At 29.3% G+C, this 14,431-nt stretch overlaps 1 pseudogene; it reads right to left on the bottom strand.

The window, feature by feature from the left end:
• Positions 1-200: 200 nt before the first annotated feature.
• Positions 201-451, bottom strand: LOC111376382 (annotated as a pseudogene).
• Positions 452-14,431: the final 13,980 nt, after the last annotated feature.

The following is a 14,431-nucleotide window of genomic DNA, read 5'->3' as shown; positions in this document are numbered from 1 at the left end:
GTAAAAAAAATTTATCTTGTTAACCGACAATTTTCATGAAAAATAAAGCCAAACAAACACCAAAATATTCAAAATTTCAATATTTTTAGGTAGAAAATTATACCAATCATACATATTTAAATTAACAATTCCCAGTAAAACAAGTTCTAGGTAAATAAAAACTTCATAAAAAAATAAAAGAATTGTAATCATAATACGAAATACTATTGGCTTAATTACCTTATTAAGGAACCGCTAGATTTGCTGCTGCTGGGGCTGAAGAAGATGAAGGTGGGGATTCTCTGCAAAGCTCTTTAACCAAGGCTGCCAATGACTCAGGGATGACACCCATTTCGCGTAGTGCAATAAGAATCGAAAACGTGTGGCGATCAAGTCCCGTGTCGAGAATGTTTGACATGGGAAACACCAGCTCGAGTGAATCTCAAGCAGTTCGTGCAGCCTCCGAATCCATTGCTCGAGGGATTCTGATGATAAATTGATGAATTAATTTGTGGAATTAATTATTCCAATTGTCACTAAATTTAAGTCCATGTCTTTGATTGGTTACTCAAGCTTAAAATGTTGAGTTTTCATAATTGAATTTAGATCAATGTCTTTAATTGCTCATCAAAATTTAAAATGTCTAGATTTGACTACTGAACTTTGAAAAATGTCGTACGTTACTTACTAGCATAAGTGTAGAATTTTGAAAAATATCAAATTTATAGTGAGTAATGTATAAAAAATTTCAAAGTTCAGTGGCCAAATTTGATATTTTAAACTTCAGTGAGCAATCGAAGACATTGACCTAAATTTTTTGACCAAAACTTGACATTTTAAACTTTAATAACCAATCAAAGATATGAACATAAATTCAGTGACCATTGAAACAATTAACTTGAATTTGTGTGTGTTTGAATTCAAACTTCTAACAGTTTCCGAAGGAGGAAGAAAAAGAGGAGAGAGAAAGAACTACCATGTTTGGCTGGCTTATAACTTATAAGCATGCTCATAATATATGTTATTTTTTAGTTGAAATTTTGGTTTGTCTCTTAACTTACAAACAAGCTTGTAAATAGTTCTTAAATCTTAAAATATTAATATTGGAAAATTGCAACAACGATCCCTAATCTGTTTAATTTTTGTAGACTTTACCCTATCCTTCATTTGTACCAGTAAAAGTTCCCAACCTTTCATAAATATGCAACTGAAATCCAAAGGATGGAAAACGTCAATTTGACCGTTAGTTGATCAAGAAAAGTGAACTACTATGTTTTTGCTGGTCGATAGTGTATAAATTATTTGATAAATTCAACATTTATTTTTAAAAAAAGCTAATAACATCAATTCAAACTCTAGTCACCTGCCAATATTTTGCATAGTAAGACTACAATTAAGTTAACTTTCAATTGAACTTTGCAATTAAACTAGTATTTGATCAAAGCCTACAACAAATTACCCCCCACAAATATATGCAATGCCTAAGCATATTAAGTTTTTGAGTATTGTGGTTAAAAATTTTCTGAATGTTTTTGTATGATTAAATTTTCGAAACTTTACTAAAAATTAAAATATAAAAAGGTTGTGTATTTTGAGTTTCAGAAATATTTCCTAGTTTTCGAAGAGTTTCGAATTTCAAAAAGCGCTAGAAATGTAAATATGAATATTATAGAAGTGCGAGGAAATAGTGGAAGACGGCCGGTTGACCCGACCATCTTTCCACAATGGCCTTTGACCGAAAAAATCTCATTAAAAAAAAAAATTTGAAAATGTAAACAATACCCAAAGGGTCTAAAATACCCCCAAATAAAGAGAAGAGGAAAGAAAGAGAAAACTAAGAGGCGATGCCACCTACGGTCCGCTTAGACCGGACCCACTTCGACCATTACCCGAGATCGTCAATTCTCAAAGATTAGATTTGTTTCTTTGTAATTTACTCACCATTGAGGTCTAACACATGTGAGAATTTGAATGTTTGAGTTTAATACATAAAAATTTGAATGTTTAAGATTTGAATATGTTAAATTATGAGTTCAATACAAATTTTTATAGTTAAAATAGAAGGAAAAGTCGAATTTGAGGTTGAACTGGTTAAGAAAGGTGAAAAAATGGCACGGAAACGACCAGCCGTCTGGATTTGCCCAGCGTGCTAGCTATTTTTTTTATTTCTTTTAATATTGAATTTAATTGTTTGTTTAAGTAAAATAATTAATTATTTTTTATTTCATTTTATTCAAAATATAAATAATTTAAATAATGAAATAAATATAATAAACAATTGAATATTCAATAAAATAATTAAAATAAATAAGAAATTAATACAAACAATTAAATGAAGTAAATAAATATGAAATAAACAATTAAAATAAGTAATTAAATATTAAACAAAAAAATACATAGCACATTAAAATAATTAATGAAAAATTTAAATAAAATTAAATTAAAATTTAATAGAAAATTAAAAATGTAATATTTAATTTAAATTTTTTATTTAAATATTTAAGTAATTACTTTAATTTTTTATGTATAATATTTGTTTAATATATGATTATTTATTTTATACTTTATTTGTTTATTTAAATATTTCATGAATTATGTTAATTATTTATGTATATTGCTTATTTAAGTAAATAATAAATAACTAATTGAAATAAATTCAATAAACAAGTAGATTAAATATTAATTAAGCAATACAAATAATTAATTAACATAAATAACAAATAAATATAAATAATAAAAAATAGTATAAATAAGTAATTAAAAATTAAATAAACAATTGAAATAATAATTAGCACCTAAATATTAAATAAATACTTTAAATGAACAATAAATATAAATAATAAAAAAGTAATTTAAATAAGTAATTAAATATTAAATAAAAATTTTAAATAAACAATTGAAATAAATAATTAACTTTTAAAATAAACAATTAAACATTCAATTAAGAATTAAAATGAATATTAAATAAACAACTAAACAATTAAAATAAATAATTTAAATACACATTTAAATATTGAATAAATAATTTAAACGAACAATTTAAATAGGTAAATAAACAATTTAAATAAATAATTAACAATTAAATATTCAATAAACAATTTAATTTTCAAATATAATGCTTTATCCACCGTCTCTTACACAAGGTCGAAACATTTTTAACTTTATAGGATGGATTACCATTAAGATAATTTATAACTATGCTGGAGAGGACCCCCAACTTGACAGATAATGTCGCGAGTTTAGTTGACGTGACAATTATATAGGGGAGGGCAATGGAAATGACACCCTGTAAAAAACATATTATTGACGTGTCAGAGCAGATGGTTATCAAGAGGACTAGATTGTCATTACAACACGTTGTTTCTCCGTATATGATCGAGGCAAAGAAGAGAACATCTGTCGACGGTACGTTCCCCAACCTCTTCCATGAAATCGACCCGGGGCGATTGTGGAATCTTCGTATTGATCCAATAATTCGACGAATATTTGAATGTTAAATCAATATTCGATTAACTATGTTATCGGATATCAGATTAGATAATCCAATTCGAAATTGGAAAAAAATATAGAAAATAAAGATTTTATTTATTTTTCATTGAAAATCATAGTCTCAACAAGATTTTAATTATTTATTTATCTTAAAAAATATTTGAACTATCTTGATGGGCTCACTTATTATATTAGAATGCCCAAATCATTTTTTTAATCCAATTTATGCTCCTTTAACTCCTTTTTAAAAGAGAATCCTCTTGGAATGTTTTAGTGATATCAGATGTGATTGACCTAAATCCATATTTGATTCATTTAGTTAACAGATTATCGAATTCGAATCTCGATTGAGTTATCGAATTGGGACCCTAAATCCATTTCCCATTAATTTCATCAGATTCAGATCAAAATCCAATCCATTGATTCATTTAGTTAACAGATTATCGGATTCGAATCTCGATTGGGTTATCGGATTGAGACCCTAAATCCATCTTTCATTAATTTCATCGGATTCGGATCAAAATCCAATCAATTGACAGCCCTAATTGAAGTACATTGAATTTTTAGCAACGAACGTGGCATAAAGCTGATAAACCAAACACAAATTAAAATGTAAGTTTTTTTTAATGTAAGCATTCTTTTATGTACATTGTGATCTGTAGATGTAATAATTTAAAATGTAACATTATTTTTAAAACTTTTGTAATACTTTAGTTTTTATGTAATTGTATAATAAATAACTAATTACTCTTAATTACACATATAACACACTATAAATAAAGAAAATTGAGGAAATCAATAACATACTATAAATAGAGAGTATATACGATTTAAGTAGATAATACATATTCGTTGGGCCAATTTTCATGTAATCAGTAACATACTATAAATAGAGAGTACATACGATTTAAATAGACATTACACATCTGATGGGTAGAGAGTAACTTACTATAATCGGGAACTTCGTACTCGTCTTCATTTGGTAGAGAAAATATAGTTTCGATATTCTTGAATAATGTTCGATGTCTCGATAATGTAACCGTGCCTAATGTTTGACTCCTATCTCTATTAAATATTCTCATGCATCGTGTGATTTATGTTCTAATTAAATATTAAATAAATAATACACATAACCAATTACGATAATTAATCAATGAGATATTCAAAGAATAAATTAAATTAAATATTAATTTCTTATTCGAATAAGTATTTAAATAAATAATTAAATAAAGTAATGAAATATTAAATAAACAGTATACATAACAAATTAAGATAATTTATTAATGAAATATTTAAAGAAGAAATTAAATTAAATATTAATTTTTTATCTGAATAAGTGTTTAAAATAAATAACTAAATAAAATTAAATATACATAACTAATTAAGGTAATTAATAAAGATACATTCAAACGAGAAATCAAATTAAATATTGGATAATTCTACATGTACTAATTCATAAGGATGTCCATAATGTATATGTGGAATTTCATGAGTGGAGGATCGAAAAACTATTTTTCAAATCTGCAATAATGTTATGCCACTTGTACATTATGATATTTTTTTAAATAAGTAATTAAAATAAATAAATTAAATATTAATTACTAATAATATACATAACCAATTACGATAATTAATTACTGAAATATTTAAAAAATAATTTTTATTCAAATAAGTGATTAAAATAATAATTAAATAAGGTAATAAACTATTAAATACATAATATACACAACCAATTAAGATAATTTAAAAATGAAATATCTAAATAAGAAATTAAATTAAATATTATTTTTTTATTTAATTAAGTGATTAAATAAATAACTAAACAAAGTAATTAAACAATAAATAAATAATAACATAACTAATTAAGACAATAAATTAAAGAAATATTTAAATAAGAAATTAAAATAAATATTAATTTTTAGTTTAAATAAGTGATTAAATAAATAATGAAATAAAGTAAATGAATATTAAATAAACAATATATATAACTAATTAAGGTAATTAATAAAGAAATATTTACACGAGAAACCAAATTAAATATTAATTTTTTAAATTTGAGTTAGTGTTTAAATAAATAATTAAATAATTAATAAATATACATAATCAATTAAGATAATTAGTTAATGAAATATTTAAATGAGAAATCAAATTAAATATTAATTTTTCAGTTTAAACAAGTGATTAAATAAAATAATTAAATATTAAATAAATAATATACATAACCAATTAAGATAATTAATTAATGAAATTTTTAAACAAGAAAGTAAATTAAATATTATTTTTTTATTTGAGTAAGTGTTTGAAATAAATAATTAAATAAGTAATTAAATATAAAGTGAAAAAAAGTGTTTGGTTTTTTAATTTGTAATTTAAGGGTATTTTTGTCTTTCTAAACAAAATTATATCTTTGTAATTGTTTAAACTATTTAAGGATATTTTTGTTTTTCACTCAACAAAAGGTCATTTTGATGATTGGTAAAAGTTTTTGGTTATAGTGGAAAAAAGGGTATTTTGATTGGGCACATCTTAAAAGTAATCCTAGAAGTGTGCTAGTAATTCGGAGAGGACTTCTTTATGAAGAAGTATGCACAGGCTAGCCGTAGAATGAGAACTAAAGCTAGCCTTCAAATAACTTTAGCAATCTCTTAATTACAAAACCTTTCGGAGTATAATTAATATTACTTTATAGTTCAAATTATAGAAACTTTATTTAGAGAAGTAAAATTTAAAGGTAGTAGTTAACCCAGTGCTACATGGTCAATTTTAAAGTGCTGAACAATCGTCTGGAACAAGTCCCACTTCAGCTTATAGTCTTATAATTACATAGAAAAATTTGATGCACTGAACAAGCAGCAGATGCTGTTACATTGTGTGTGTGTGTGTGTGTGTGTGAGAGAGAGAGAGAGAGAGAGAGAGAGAGAGAGAGAGAGAGAGAGAGAGAACAATTTGCTATAATAATTGCTATGATTTCTTGTTGTGCACCATACTTCTTTACTGATCATATGCCATTAATTAAACTTTTTTCACCATTTTGAATTTAAGATTACATTCTTTATAAAAAGTAAAAGCAACATAGTCACAACGTATGTTGAGTATAGTGTTCAACACAGCAAAAATATGATACCTAAAAATATTATTTATTATCCATAAAGTTGGAGTGGACAAAATTGTACCTTCTTGTTACTTGGTGACTCTCCCATAAAATTATATTTATTTGATTGAAACTAAAACTTTCAGTAATTAAACTTGTGGTAACATATGATGCATTTGTTCTCTTTGAGCTACCACGCGCAAGCATGGATTGATTTACTAAGAGTTCTTGTTTACAAAAAAATAAAATAAAATACAAACATAAATATTTGTATGTGAATAAAGAGAGAGAGAGAAAAAAAAAGAGAAATGTTACACCGTTAGGAGAAAATTCCACGACGTCCTTACCTGCCTCTCATAAATAGGTAAATCCCACCTCATTAAAAAAAGACCCCGAAAATCATGAGACCCACTTTTTTGTGATAGGTCTATAAAGGACCTGAGAAATTTCCCTAGCAGTGCAGCATTTCTCAGAAAAAAATGTGTTGAACTCTCTTAGTCTTCACTCTTATTGTAATGCTATGCTTTGTTTTATCCATGAAAAATGTAGGGATATCTAAATTAATCTTTATTGGATCAAAGTGGAGACCCAAAAGTCCTACCTAATTACTTGGATGATATTTTAAACTAAAAATGAACAAAAATTCATCAGCTGTATTTTAGTGAGTGTAAAATATAATCGTGATTATATATTTACACTTAAAAAATAAAATACTTGAAAAGGTCCACGAATTTTTTTGGTGCTGTCGGAAAAGAAAGTCACCCCATCTCAATACTTTATTAATAAACTGCATCTAAATGGCCGTCCAAGAATAAAAAATGACCAAGTTTTGGGGTCTGTCTTTGGGCAACGTCTTTTCTAGGTAATGGTAAGTAGTGACTTTTCCACTAAAATGTTTATATAGACTCTAAGAGCAAAGAAACATTCTACTCAAAAAACCCTTCCTTACAAACCACGCAGAAATCAAGAGGTAAAGCCAAGAAAATGACTGATTCCACATGACCATAAGATTTTAAAAGATTGAAGGAAAACTTTTATTTTTGATGAATTTTTGTATCTTTTTCTCTCGGTGTGTATATGTTTTACATCAAATTTGTGTTGAATAGCAAACTTGATTCTTCGACTAAATAATATGGGTTTAAGGAGTTTTCTCATAAGTCCAACATGCCTAGCATTTCTAGAAATAGTGTCTCGAAAAATCTATATAAATATCTACTAGAAAAATCTATATAAATATATAAGTAAAATATGTGGTCTTATAAAGTCAATCTAGAGAATTTTAGGAAAATATCTTGTCCAACTGTGTGGTCTAAAAGTCTAGTGTAAATACGTGGTCTAGGAGTCTCTAAAAAATTGTGTGGACTAGAAGTTTTATGTATATAAAGGGGTAGGTCCTCCATTTTGTAACAAGCCAAAGTGTGTAAGTTTTAAAGTTGAGAAATACAAGTTTGCTTTTGTTCACTTCTTTCTTCCTATTAGTGGTGTCCTCCTTAAAAGGCTTAGTCAATCCAAATTAGTAAACTTTTATTTTCTACAACAAACTGGTATCAGAGCCCTAAAGTTCTTGTAAAAAATGTCAAGTGAGATGATTCCTTTTCAAGTCCACCAACTCAACAAGGATAACTACGACAATTGGAGTATAAAGATAAAAACGTTGCTCAGGTCACAAGATGCATGGGAGAACGTAAAGAAAGGCTACATGGAGTCACAAGACGAGATCACTCTATCTCAAACACAAATAGATAGTTTGAAGGATGCAAGGAAGAAGGACAAGAAGACACTCACCTTCATCTATCAAGCTTTGGATGAAGGCATGTTCGAGAATGTAGCTTATGCTACTACGAGTAAGGAAGCATGTGAGATCTTGCAAAACTCCCACAAAAGAGTTGAGGAGGTGAAAAATGTTCGACTCCAAACACAGTAACACTTTGAGGTAAGTTTGAAACTTTACATATGAAAGAATCGGAATCAATTTCTGATTACTTTTTTAGAGTATTGGCTATTGTGAATCAATTAAAGAGGAATGGAGAAAAGTTGAACGACACTTAAGTAATTGAGAAGATACTTAGGTCTTTAGATTCTAAATTTGACTACATAGTTGTAGCTATTGAGGAATCTAAAGATCTAGATAGTATGAGTGTCGATCAACTCATGTGATCTTTACAAACCCATGAGGAAAGATTAAAGGAGAAGGTGAAAGAAGAGCCATTAGAGGAAGCTCTTCAAACAAAGCTTACTTTGAACGAGGGTGAAGAATATTCGACAATAGAAGAAGCCAAAGAGGAAGAGGACAAGGCCAAGATTGAGGAAGAAGTGCATTCTACAAGGAGGAAAGAAGACAAAGTTCATTTTCTACCAGAGGTCTGGATGAGGAAAAGGTACGAGGCAAAATGAAGGACCATGATATGACAAATCTCAAATTAAATGTTATAATTGTCAAAAACTTAGTCGTTATGCTTCAGAATGTATAAATATTACTGACCAAGCTGAGGAGAAAGCCAACTATGCTAGTCGAGAAAGTGAAGTGGATCTTGCACTACTGTTGGCTTACAAAGGTGAAGAAAGCTGAGAAAAGAAAACTTGGTATTTGGATACAAGAGCAAGCAACTATATGTGTGGAAGAAAAAATGTTCATAGAGCTTGATGAATTAGTAAGTGACAACATTACTTTTGGAGATGAATCCAAGATCCCAGTTAAAGGAAAAAGGTAAAATCTTGATCCGCTTGAAGAATGATACGCATCAATTTATCTCAAAAGTCTATTATGTGCCCAATATGAAGAATAACATTTTAAGTTTGCGACAAATTTTAGAAAATGGCTATAATATTCATTTGAAAGATCATAGTCTTTCAATAAGAGATCAAAGAGAAAATCTGATTATCAAAGTATCTATGACAAGAAATAGAATGTGTCTTTAAGTATTCAAAATGATGTTGCTATATGCTTAAAAGCTTGTTTTAAAGATTCATCTTGGTTTTGGCACTTGAGATTCGAGCATCTTAATTTTGGAGGCTTAAAATTGTTAAGTAAGAAGAAGATGGTGAAATGTTTGCCTCCAATAAATCATGCAGATCAATTATGTAAAGGATGCTTACTTGGAAAGAAATCGAGGAAAAGTTTTCCAAAAGAAACATCTACAAGAGCTAGGAAATCGCTAGAACTTGTAGGCTCGGATGTTTGTGGGCTAATCAATCTAAGCTCTCTTGGTAAAAACAATTACTTTGTTCTTTTTATTGATGATTTTAGTAAAAATACTTGAGTCTGTTTTCTCAAACAAAAATCGAATGTTTTTAGAACTTTCAAAAGATTTAAAGCTCTTGTTGAAAAAGAATTTGACTATAGCATAAAAGCCATGAGATCGGATAGAAGAGGAGAATTCACTTCCAAAGAGTTTGAGAAATATTGTGAGGAGAATGAAATTCGTTGTCCATTGATGGTTCCATACTCTCCACAACAAATTGGAGTAGTTGAAAGAAAGAATAGATCCATTCTTAACAAGCCCGTTGATGCTCAAAAGTAAGAGATTACCTAAAGAACTTTGGGCCAAAGCTATTAATTGCACTGTATATTTGTTTAATCGATCGCCTTCCATAAGTATGTGGAATAAGACACCACAAGAAGCATGGAGTGGAAGAAAGTCCGGTATCTCTCACTTACAAGTATTTGGGAACATAGCATATGCTCATGCACCAGATCAAAAGTGATCCAAGTTAGATGACAAAAGTGAAAGGTATGTCTTTATCTGCTATGACTCTTACTCTAAAGGCTACAAGCTGTATAATTCAAGCAAGGAGAAGATCACCATAAGTAGAGATGTCGAATTTGATAAAGAAGGAGCTTGGGATTTCGGTGTCCAAGAGAAAGACCATGACTTCTCGCCTTTCTTTAAGGAAAAAGAACAAGAGAATGAGGAGCAGCAAGAGCATACAAGTCCACCTCTGTCAACTACTCATGGAGATGTCTCACCATCATCTTCAAAAGGAGACGACTCTTCCCAAAGGAAAGTGAGCAATTGGAGTTAAGTGGGTATACAAGGCAAAGAAAAATGCTAAAGAAGAAGTTGAGAGATATAAAAACAAGATTGGTTGCTAAAGAATACAACCAACGGTCGGGAATCGATTTTAAAGATGCATTTGCTATTGTTTCTCATTTAGAAACCATAAGATTAATTATCTTTCTTGCAGCGCAAAATAAGTGAAAGATATTTCAAATGGATGTGAAGTCAGCTTTTCTAAATAGTTATCTCGAAGAAGAAATTTATGTGGGACAACCAGTTGGTTATAAATAAAAGGACATGAAGGTAAAGTCTTAAACCTAAAAAAGGCTCTATATGGGTTGAAAAAACTCCAAAGTCATGGAAAGGTAGAATTGATAAGTACTTTCAAGAAATGACTTCACAAAGTGCCCTCACGAGTATGCCCTTTACACAAAGGTAAATGAGATATTTTGCTTGTTTGTTCGTATGTAAATGATCTTATATTCACAAGAAATAATTAAAGTATGATCAACGAGTTTAAGAAGACCATGACTCAAGAATTCGAGATGACGGATATCGACCTTATGGCCTACTATCTCGGGATTAAGGTAAAGCAAATGGAAGATTGCATCTTTATCTCACAAGCAGGGTATTGAAATGCGGAACCAAGTTGTCAAAGAATGATGAAGGTGAAAAAGTAGAACCAACACTTTTTAAGAGTCTTGTTGAAGTCTAAGATACTTGATGTGCATAAGACCAGATATCCTTTTTGGAGTTGGGCTCATCAGTCGCTATATAGAGATACCTACCATGACTCATATAAAAGCTGCAAAGAGGATTCTTCACTACATTAAAGGTACGCTTGATTATGGCTTAGTCTATTCATCATCTAATAAATTCAAACTTGTTAGATATAGTGACAACGATTGGGGTGGAGACAGTGATAATAGAAAGAGTACGACTGGATATGTGTTTTGCTTGGCGACACAACTTTCACTTGGAGCTTGAAAAAGCAATCAATCGTAGCGCTATTTACATGTGAAGCTGAATATGCAGCAGTTACATCAAGTGTCTTTCATGCGATTTGGTTTAGAAACTTGTTAAAGAAACTTGGAGTCTTATAAGAGAAATCGATCAAAATCCATGTTGATAACAAATCGGCATTGGTATTGGCAAAGAACCACACATTGATACAAGATATCACTTCATAAGAGAAAGCATTGCAAAGAAAGAAGTACAGCTGAAATATGTAACCTCTCAGGAGCAAATTGTCGACATTCTCACTAAGCCACTCAAGCATGACATGTTCCGCAAGTTAGGAATTCTACTTGGAGTAACAAATTCAAGTTTAAAAGATAGAAGGAAAACTCTTTTCTGATGATCTTTTGTACCTTTTTCTCTCTGTGTGTATATGTTTTACATCAAATTTGTGTTGAGTAGTAAACTTGATTTTTGGACTAAATAATATCGACTTAGGGATTTTGCTCATAGACCCAAATCAATTAAAAGGCCCAACATGCCTAGCATTTCTAGAAATATTGTCTAGAAAAATCTATATAAATATCTAAGTAAAATATGGTCTTATAAAGTCTATATAGAGAATCCTAGGAAAATATTTTGTTCAAATGTGTGGTCTAAAAGTCTCACGTAAATATGTGGTTTAGGTACCTTTAGAAAATTGTGTGAACTAGAAGTTTTATGTGAACACTATATAAAGGGGTAGGGTCTTCCATTTTGTAACAAGCCAAAGTGTGTAAATTTTGGAGTTGAGAAAAACAAGTTTCCTTTTGTTCACTTCCTTCTTCCTATTAATGTTGTCCTCCTTAAAAGTCTTAACCAATCCAAGTTAGTAAACCTCTCTTTCCTCCAACAATTTGGCTCTGAAATTTGATAGAACTCTCTCTTTTCTCTCTCTACAATTTGGGCTCTGAAATCAAAAAGAGAAGTTTCCTAGAAAACTTGACACTTATTGCACCAAATTTATATGAGAGCTACAAAGCAATGCATATCAACTCTTCCTCCACAATTAACTTAGTTGAGAAATCTATTGGCCCTGGATTTCCAGGGCACTAAACACCTAGACGAAGAGATCTTCATTTTGGAATGAGTTTAACAAGAAAAAAGTAATCAGCTATTTAGGTAGAAAAGATAATTAAAATCACCTTAAAATATATAATAATAGCTAAATACTCTCTTTCATTACTTAGTAAAATTGATTAGTCAACTGTAAATAAAAATACTAAATTTTATTTATTACATTGTCTAAATTCTACATTCATTTTTTCAATTGACTCAAGTAATGGGAGAGGATAAGAATGAGAATCCTTATAGCCCCAATTCTTCTTTACAAATATGAGACTTTGACTTTCAATTAACACACTAGTCTATTGACTTCTTTGTTATCTTCTCTTTTCTTATATTATTTATTATACAAGCTAATATTTTAAGCAAATAATTTATCTTTATTTAGTCAATCATAGTCATAGTGGGAGAGGATAAGAAAGGAAATACCTTATCCCCTACCATATATATGCTATGAAGGATAATCAAGTATTCTATTGTCAAACCATTTTGACAAATACTAGGAAACAGAAAACGAAAATCAAACATTAAGAAAATGATCCCCCTTATTGATAATTTATATGAGACTAATAGTCATCGAAATTATTAAAGCCATAGTCCCATCAATTTTAAGTGATATCTAAATTATAATTTTTTTTTGGTACAATCGTGTCTAATGAACTTGTGAATAAATATCTGACAAAGTAAAAATATCTTAATCAAGACAATGGATTCATTTATTGTATTATGAATAGGGTTGATTAAAATTACTTATAAAAAAGTCATTCTTTTGAAAAGGAAAAGTTTTTATTCATATCTCAAGAATAATTTATAATCAAGTACGAGGCTTGTAATGAGGGAGATGCACCTAAATGTGCCTTAGCTTCCACTACTTCTTTTGTTCCAAAGATGACAATTAATTATTCACCGACTTTGTTTTAATTGTTTACCTCTTGTTTATATATTTAAATACTAATAAAATTTTACGAACCAAAGCTCCAAACAGACAATGATGCAGTATGAAACAAGGAATTTTTTTTTAAAAAAAAAACCATAAAAACAAAAATTTTGAAATCCACCAAATTATGGGAAAATTAACCACACCAATTTTATTAATGTAAGATAATAAAAAACTATGAGATAACATTTTATTTATAAAGGTTTACACGAAAAGCTAGTTTAATAGGACCAAAATTAAAAAAGAATTCGAAATAAACTAAATGACAAAAATAGCGTTCAAACTTAAAAAAATAGTTTTCGAGCCCTAAATGAACTTGGATGACCAAAATCCATCGTACGTCATGGCATAGAGATGAATTTTACTTGTATTGTCGTCCTCTTTCTGGAATCGTATTATGGGCCCAAAATGTTTTTTCTGCCCTATTACTTTTTCCCATTTTGATCCAATTATTCTTCCATCATTCAACAATATATCCTAAATTAGTCCTGTTGACGTCAAAAGTTGCTAAGTACTATTTTTGATCAACTTTTTGAGTGAAGTCTCTATTTTCTATTGATGATGGAGGTTACAAGTATATTTTTTATGACCCATAACCTGCGGAAGCTATTCTTCCTTTTATAGGAGGGATCCAATTTTATTTTCTTGGTAACTATGTCTTGTCATACGTATTAAATACAACGTCGAGCTCGATTTGTGTGCCGCCGATCTCTTCCTTGATTGGTTTACGAGGCCAGTTCCAATCAACTCAAAATACTTTTCCCTTTTATCTGGAAACCATGACTTGTCCCGGGATAAGAATTTATGGTACTTAATTGGTGGGTTTGGACAGTGCTGACGTCACTTCTTCCAAGTACGCCTGACCAATTGTGTTAT

This window comes from Olea europaea, chromosome 2 (genome assembly GCF_002742605.1).
Source record: "Olea europaea var. sylvestris chromosome 2, O_europaea_v1, whole genome shotgun sequence".
NCBI lineage: Eukaryota > Viridiplantae > Streptophyta > Magnoliopsida > Lamiales > Oleaceae > Olea > Olea europaea.
This window is presented reverse-complemented; position numbering and strand designations above follow the sequence as displayed.